Source organism: Loxodonta africana, chromosome 1, assembly GCF_030014295.1.
Source record: "Loxodonta africana isolate mLoxAfr1 chromosome 1, mLoxAfr1.hap2, whole genome shotgun sequence".
Lineage (NCBI taxonomy): Eukaryota > Metazoa > Chordata > Mammalia > Proboscidea > Elephantidae > Loxodonta > Loxodonta africana.
Genome location: NC_087342.1, coordinates 188,496,264 through 188,504,463, shown reverse-complemented (window position 1 = coordinate 188,504,463; position 8,200 = coordinate 188,496,264). Strand labels below are relative to the sequence as shown.

Sequence of the window (8,200 nt, the reverse complement as noted above, 5' to 3'; positions counted from 1 at the left end):
TGCAAAACAGGACTACCATTGTCACAAAATAACTGTCCATATATGCATGGATTTTAATTCAATGTACATTTTAAATCCCACAAGACATCATTATTGTTACATACAATCAATACTTCTCTAAATCAGTGGTTCTGGAAGTGTGGACCCCAGACTAGCAGAAATAACATGACCTGAGAACTTGTAAGAAATGTAAATTTTCACCCTACATACTGAATCAGAAACTCTGGGGTGGGGCCCAGCAATCTGTTCCTGGCAAGCCCTTCCAGTGATTCTAATTTACACTAAAGTTTGAGACCCTTTGCTCTAGATATACTGACACATTTATCCACTTGTTGTTCTTTATTCCTTCCTGTATCTCAGAGTTTCCATATAAAATTGTTTTTCTTTTACCTTAAGAACACCCTTTAATACACGCTTTTTTTTAGTACAAATCTGAGAGTTATAAATTGTTTTATTTGCCTGAAAGTGACATTATTTTACTTTCATTCTCAAAGAATAGTTTTACTTGGTACAGAATTCTAGACTAGCAGCTATTTTCTTTCAGCGCTTTAAATATTTTATTCTATTTTTTCCAGCTTGTATTATTTCAGTTTTAAAGTCAATTTTATTGTTGTTTCTTTAAATATAATCTCTATTTTTCTTTAGCTGATTTTATTTAGTCCTTCTGTTTTTCAATTTCAGCATTTTTACTCTACTCTTTTTTATTACTTTACTCTTTTACCACTCTTTTATTCTTATATTACTTAATATGGTTTTTAAATCCTGATTGGGGTCTATAGCTCTTCTTGACTCTCTATCTTGATGACCTATACCTGTTTGAAATTATCTAAATCATAATATCTTCAAATATTGCTTCTGCTCCATTTTCGTCCTCCTCTCCTTCTGGAATTCCAGTTGCATAGATATTATATCTCACTGTTTGCTCTATATCTCTTGCTATACCTCTTACTGTATCATCTGCATTTTTTCATCTTTTTTTTTTTTTGTCTCTTTATCTTTCATTTTAGGTATTTTCTGTCTAACCTGCTTTCAGTTCTTTAAATCACTCTTCACCTCTCTGTAATCCACTGGTTTACCAATTCACTGAATTCTTAATTTATGTATTTTCTAGTTCTAGCAATTCCACTTGATACACATACACACACACATCACACTACCCATGTGTCAGTTCTGCTGTAATTATCAATCATGTTTTTTATTTCCTTGTACATAATAACATAGCAATTTTAAAGTCTTTGATAATGCCATTATCTGGATCCTTTTTAGATCTGATTTATTATATATTGTTTTTGCTGGTTTTCATTTATATTGTATTATCTCTTTAAGCAATCTTGTTATTATTACTTTTTTTAATTGTATACTGGTCATTTGCACTTACAAGATTATTTGTAGAAAACATTGAAGCCCAGGATGATATTATTTTCCTCCAAAGAGGTTTCACTGGGAACACTAGCACTTATGGACAATTGGGCACTAGAAGTCTTTCAAGGAATGAGGTTATTTGAAGGTAAACTGCAGTCTCTGGGATGGCCCCTGGACTCCAAAATCTTCGAAGATGTCAAAAGCACTAGTCAAGCTCTCAAACTCTCAGTTGTTTTCACTTCCTTCATGAAGTACCCTCAAAAAAAAAAAACAACCTCAAATACAGGACTTACCTTCTCTGACTTCCCTCTGATCCTGTCCTATTGACTCTCTGATATCTTTAAGAAGGCCTACTGGTGTTTATGTCTTAAGCAGGATGGTTGATCTCCAAAATACCTAAACTGAACATTTTTTTTCCTTAAGAGATTGCAGAGTAACTTAAACTACTTTCCAAATTTTCTTTTTATTAATACACAATTTTTTTAGTATTGGAGATCATAGTTTTATATTTATATCCATATATATGTATAATTATGAGAGATATATAAACTGTTTTACATCATAAACTATGTCTGCATTATTAAATCACAAAAAATAAAAAAAATAAAAAATATTTTTTTTACTAGGATTCTATATATTTATGAAAAAATTACTTTTTAGAACGTTTCTAAATTTTTCCTTTAGTGTGTATTTCTCAAGTGCTTATTTTGTCATCTACAAGTATCATTAGCAGATAAGTGACAGTTGAACCAAACAGTATAATAAAAAGTTTATACACTTAAAATTTAATTAAGTTAAAATTTTAAAATGGTAATTTTTTAAATAAGCTTTTTATTTTGAGATACTTGTAAATTCATATGCAGTTTTTGAAGTAATACAGAGAGCTCCCATGTACCCTTTATCCAGTTTCCTTCAGTGGTACCATCTTTCACAACTACAGTACAATAGTACAATCAAGATATTGACTCTGATACAGTCAAAAGACACAACATTTTCATCATTACGAGGATGCTCAAACTTGAATCTTTTGTGTCTCAGGAATAACTTTCTCCCCCAAAATAGACAAACTTGTTAATATCATACCTGTTAATAATAGGACTTAGGTTTGTTTTAATGGAACCCATTTCTTACAAGCTCGATTTTACCCTCAGCGTCTCAAAAAGACCAGTGTCCCTAACATATCTAACTGCACCAAAGACTTTAGTGTTTTCTTCCTTCCATGATTAGTGGATTCATAACTAGTATAGCTCAAACACAAGGGAGTATTAAGGGAACACTAAAAATAATAACTTGACAATCTTCATTGTCACAGTAATAGTTCACAATCTCCATTGCCATAGTTACTAGGCAAAATTCTTTCCTTCAGGGGTTTCATTCAGTTTTTGTTTTTTTTTTTCCTTTCTTTTTTTATATCCTGGTAATAATACAGATAACTTAAAAAGTTAAAATAAAGGAGTTGTCTTTAAAGGCATCATATGGAATAGGCTTTGCAGATGTAGTTAGCAAAGTCTCATTTCATCCTAGTGTGTGTTACCAATAATATCACACCTTCACAGAAACAAGTAATAGAAAATTGATCCAACTACTCCCCTTCCGATATAAATGTTTTGCAGAGACCCCCCTGAATGCAGTGAAGGTAATTGCATTGCTGTCCTCTCTTTCTGAGAAGGACATGTAATCAAGGAGGTGATTATATGAAATCATATTAGTCTGGCTAGGTTAAAATTATAATACTTATTCATAAACACTTTAATATTTCATTTCACAGATCTATATTAAGTCAATTTTTTAGATATTTTATTTTATTTTGCAAAGTCGATTTTTTTGTTTGGTGCCATGGAGTCAGCTCCAACTCATGGCAACCTTATATGTAACAGAATGAAATGTTTCCCAGTTCTGGGTCATCGTCTCAATTGTTGCTATGTTTAAGCCCATTGTTGCAGCCACTGTGCCAATTCATCTCATTGAGGGTCTCCCTTTTTTCACTGACTTTCTACTTTACTAATAAAGACTTTCCTAAAAGGATATGGTTTGCTCGAGTCACACCATTCCATGTATTAATAATTCCAACATATGTTTACAGGTGAAACTAGATTAAAATAATGAAGAAAGACCACCTCAAGGAAAAACACTTCTTAAAATGTTTGAGAGGCATGTGTGTGTACACGCACACATGCACAGGTAAAAAGAGTGATGAAGGTCTGAATGCACGTATATAAATCCAGTTATTTTTAATAGAATCAATAGATATTTGCTCACTCTCTTGGTGCCAGCTTTGTATAAGCAACACTGCCTCTCCCTTGCCCCCCCCCCCCAATTTACAATAGCAAAGTGTCTGTCAGGGATGAAGAAAACAAGTTAATAGATAAACATGTGGAAAACTACTATTTTGCTGAATTTCCCAGAATTGTGATTTCTTAAATTGAATGCAATTGTGTCCAGTCTTGTCAATGGCAGAGAACATGCCTATGACTAAATGTCACCCTGTTGGTGATGTCTTGTTAGTGGATAAGAACAAATTCAGTTCTGCCTCATTGCTCTTGTTTTGAGGCACACAATTTCAGTCATAACATATTTTTGTACCAACTGCTCAAACCTGAATCTCTTTCATTTTCTCAGGAATGATTTTCTTCTCAAAAAATATTCACAATTTTGTTAGTAGCGTATCTGTTAATAATCATCTGATAGGACTTGCATTTGTTTTAATGGAACATAAAAATTAGAAGTAAATTTCTACAGAGTCCAAATGGAAACCATGCATATGTTTGCCCTATTTTTTAGTCCCAGTGCCCAGCACCATTAAGCACTCAAAAAAGGTCAAGGCCAGATTGCTTTGATGGACGTTGGAAACATGGGCCAGTCTGTGGACATCAGCGGGCTTCAGCTAGCCTTAGCAGAGCACCAGTCAGAATTGCCAACCCAGAGTAAAGCTAGCTTCCCTAGTATTCTCAGTGACCCAGACCCAGATTCTTCCAATTCTGGATTTGACAGCTGGGTCGCCTCTCAGGTCACAGAAGCTTTAGTCAGTGGACCAAAACCTCCTATTGAAAGCCATTTTCGGCCAGAGTTCATTCATCCTCCGCCTCCACTCCATGTTTGTGAGGACAAGTTGGCATGGCTGAACCCCACAGAGGCCGAGCACACCATTCAGTGGGTAAGTCAATGTGTGTTAAGAACAGCACTGGTGTGGAGATCAAGCAAATAATGGCCAAAGCCTTCAGAAGCCCCTTATCTTCTCCTCAGCAAACACAGCTTCTTGGTGAGTTGGAAAAAGATCCCAAACTTGTTTATCATATTGGCCTGACTCCCGCCAAACTTCCTGATCTCTTGGAAAACAACCCTCTAGTTTCCATAGAAATGTTGCTGAAATTAATGCAGTCAAGCCAGATAACTGAGTATTTCTCAGTCCTGGTCAATATGGACATGTCCTTACATTCAATGGAAGTTGTAAATCGACTAACTACAGCTGTTGATCTACCTCCTGAATTTATCCACCTTTATATATAAAATTGCATCTCTACTTGTGAACAAATTAAAGATAAATATATGCAGAATCTTTTGGTGCGTCTTGTTTGTGTCTTCCTCCAGTCCTTGATCCATAACAGAATTATTAACGTGTAGGACTTGTTTATAGAAGTGCAGGCCTTCTGTATTGAATTCAGTAGGATAGAAGCTGCTGGCCTTTCCCGGTTGTTAAGACATTGGATACTGGGGAAACCCCTTCTGAGGCTAAAATGTCAAAGTAATACCTCAGGGGAACCACGACATTCATTGGTCAGCCGCACTGTGTTTTAATTTTTAAAACTGTTAAAACCCTGAGTGGATTGCTTGGTCTAGTTCATATAAACAACAATTTATCTATATAAAGCAGAGTTTTACTTTCCTGGATGACTCTTTCCTTTAGATGAATTTTTGGTAAGAACTTGGAAAAATGTGTCTTTTAGGTGTCTTGTTGATAATTAGCCATAGAAGGAACAGTTACCCCAGAAAACCATTATTGCAAAAGAACAGCTGAGCACTGAAGAGCAAATGGCTATTTTTGTTTCAAAGTCACGTTGCAGGCTTCTGATAATTCATGAATCCAGTTTTCCTGAGGTTCCAATGCTAATGTATTTTGTGAGAGTAAATGAAGACATTCTTAAGAATTTGTGATACTGTCCGTGATGTGACATCGGCCGAGTGTTCTGAATCCTCAGGGGGCTAACAGAAATTTGATCCTCGAGCCCATTTGTGCAGGTAGCTCTTAACTTCCCACTAAGCACCACCTGAACCAAAGACCATCTGGTAACTCTGTCCCTACTTATTGTGGGGACATAGTAGACAACAGAGAAAATGTATTCCTTGGGACTCTTAAAAACATGGGAACTCTTAGAAAGCTTGAAAGCTTTTTCTAGGCCAGAATAGCTGGAATAGTTTTCTGTTTTTGTTTTTTTTAATCCTCTGAAGATACTCAGTAGTTTTTCTGTTACTAGAATAATTAGGCTTTTTTTTTTTAAGTTTTTTTTTTTAAAGAAAAATCACAAGCTAGTGCTTTGAGAGGCAGTCTCACCACTGAGGAATACCATTTCAGATGGCTTGGGAGTGGGAGCTGTTACCACCCTCATGTCTGTGGTGGGGTAGATGACACATTTGAGGCAGTATTGCGTGGACCTTCTTCATTTAACTCTTGGACAACAGTGCCTTACATCAAAGTTCTTTTTATAATGAAAAAAAAAGAAGAAGAAAATCAAAACACGTAAAGATAAAAAGAACATTCTGATTTGTTCCAGCTATAGGCCAATTTTTTAAGTGTAAATAATCCATATAACACATAAGTAAAATATTTTGGATTATTGAAAGCAGTTGTTTTTGACATTTGACTCAATGTGTTATCAATTGGTTTTCTATGATTCCCTTTGCAGTTGAGTTAAATCATCCTCTGAATGTGTGTCCATTTAGATTTCCATTGGTACACTTCCTCTCTGGCTATAGAAACTTCCTTGCCTCTCCCAAACTGTTTATCTTCTGATTTACCAAAGAGAACTATGTAGTAGAAGAACGCCTTGAGACTGATCCACCTGGATATGCACTGAAGGATTATTCAGATGACATTCTTAGTCATTCAAGAAACACTTCAGAAAATTATTCTACCAAGTCATGCATTGATCCACATGGAGTTTGAAGAAAATGTTGTTTAAAAATACAAATGGAGTCTCAGCCCTTTACTAATTCATTTGTTCTTTCACCAAATGTTTATTGGGCATCAATACAGTCTAGGCCCTGTGCTCGTCACCTGTCCTCTCTGCTTCATTTTCAGCTGACCACTGTGGACTATATTGTAAGTAAATTATGTGAACTATTAGAGGCTTGCTCTCCAAAGCCTCATTTTTATGGTTCCATTGCTGTGGTCATATTTTCCAGCTTAAGAAGGGCACAGATCTATACATTCAAACAGAACCCCTTGGGATAATGACTGTAGCTGATGCTACCATGATGGATGCTATAACCAAAAAGGTATCACTTTAGCACCCCTTTAGGGGCAGTGCAATTTTTCTTAACCTTCCAAAACATGTTCTCTCAACCTATTTTAGGTGGTAACATACATAATACTATAAACCCATAAATAAAGATAGGCCTCTGGGTTTCATGCAATCTCTGGGAAGCTTGCTTTACCATATTCTTCCACTCAAGCATATTAGAAATTCAGTGTGAGTTGTTAGAATATAACTTGAAATCCCAATTATATTTGCAAAGGTAAATGATTACCAAACTTTGGTACTTTGTCTTAGTGGTAACAAATTACGTGTTAGTGGTAACAAATACACCTCACAACTGACTGCCTCACAAAATATGTTGGCTTCTGACCTTAGCTTCATCAATTGAAGTGATGCTTAGCAAGTTTCTGTGTTTGAACAATTGGACAACTTTTGTAACAGTACTTTTGATAACAGTTTCTGTTTAGCTTGTCAGCAGCTGCCTAACTTTCCCTTCCACTGATTGACCCAGCTCCTCATAGCTAAATCCAATGTTGGCTGCATCCGAAGATTCTGACCTTTCTCAGTTTCCCAGATCAATCAAAACCAGAGTAAGGTGTAACCTAAGAGTCTCAAATTCAAATCTCATTACAAAAAAAACAGGTGATATTACAATGTGAAGCAACAAAACTTTAACTTCTGACATGACAGGGTGAAGAGTTTTGCTCATCATTTAAACTGGTGAAAACTATTAAAAAAGTAAACATTGAAAGCCTCTGAAAATTGTCCCAAGGGAATACAGCAAATGAAGAAATATCTATTCAAGAAAATCTATAAAAATTAGGTTTAAAAAAAACAAAAGGCAATAGTCTGTGGTATTTGAACCAAGATTGCTCTCTCCCAAGTCCTCCCAGTTCAGCAGGTCAGACAGAGACTTCACTCCAGACTGCAGCAGCCCATAACACAGGGCTCCCTTCCCCATACCCCCAGCCACAGGGCTTCCTTCCCAGGGGGGCCCAGCTACTTGTTACTGAGACTAAGTCCCAGACAAGTCCAGTTGAGAGGTCAGAATTCCCTTATGCTGCCCAATCGCCACATATGGGACAGAGGCTTTACCTTGGAGCCTAGCGCACTGAGAAGACAGGGGCCCTGATCATCCTTGCCCCAGCTCATCAGGCAGTGCTTCCATGCCAGGGAGGCAAGCCAAGAGGACTTTTGGCTGCCCCTCCCCCACCACCACCAACTACTCAGCCCTGGAGCAAAACCTGTGCCAAACCATCTTGCTGTCGAGTCCGTTCTGACTCATACCGACCCTAGAGAAGAGGTATTATGTAACTCTGGGAGAAGCTTGCAGTTGTTCCTACCACCTGCTCTAGGACTCTGGC

General features: G+C 36.5%; 1 pseudogene; it reads left to right on the top strand.

Annotated features, from left to right (window-relative positions):
- Positions 1-1,410: 1,410 nt before the first annotated feature.
- On the top strand, positions 1,411-5,108 carry LOC100657107 (CCR4-NOT transcription complex subunit 11-like; annotated as a pseudogene).
- Positions 5,109-8,200: the final 3,092 nt, after the last annotated feature.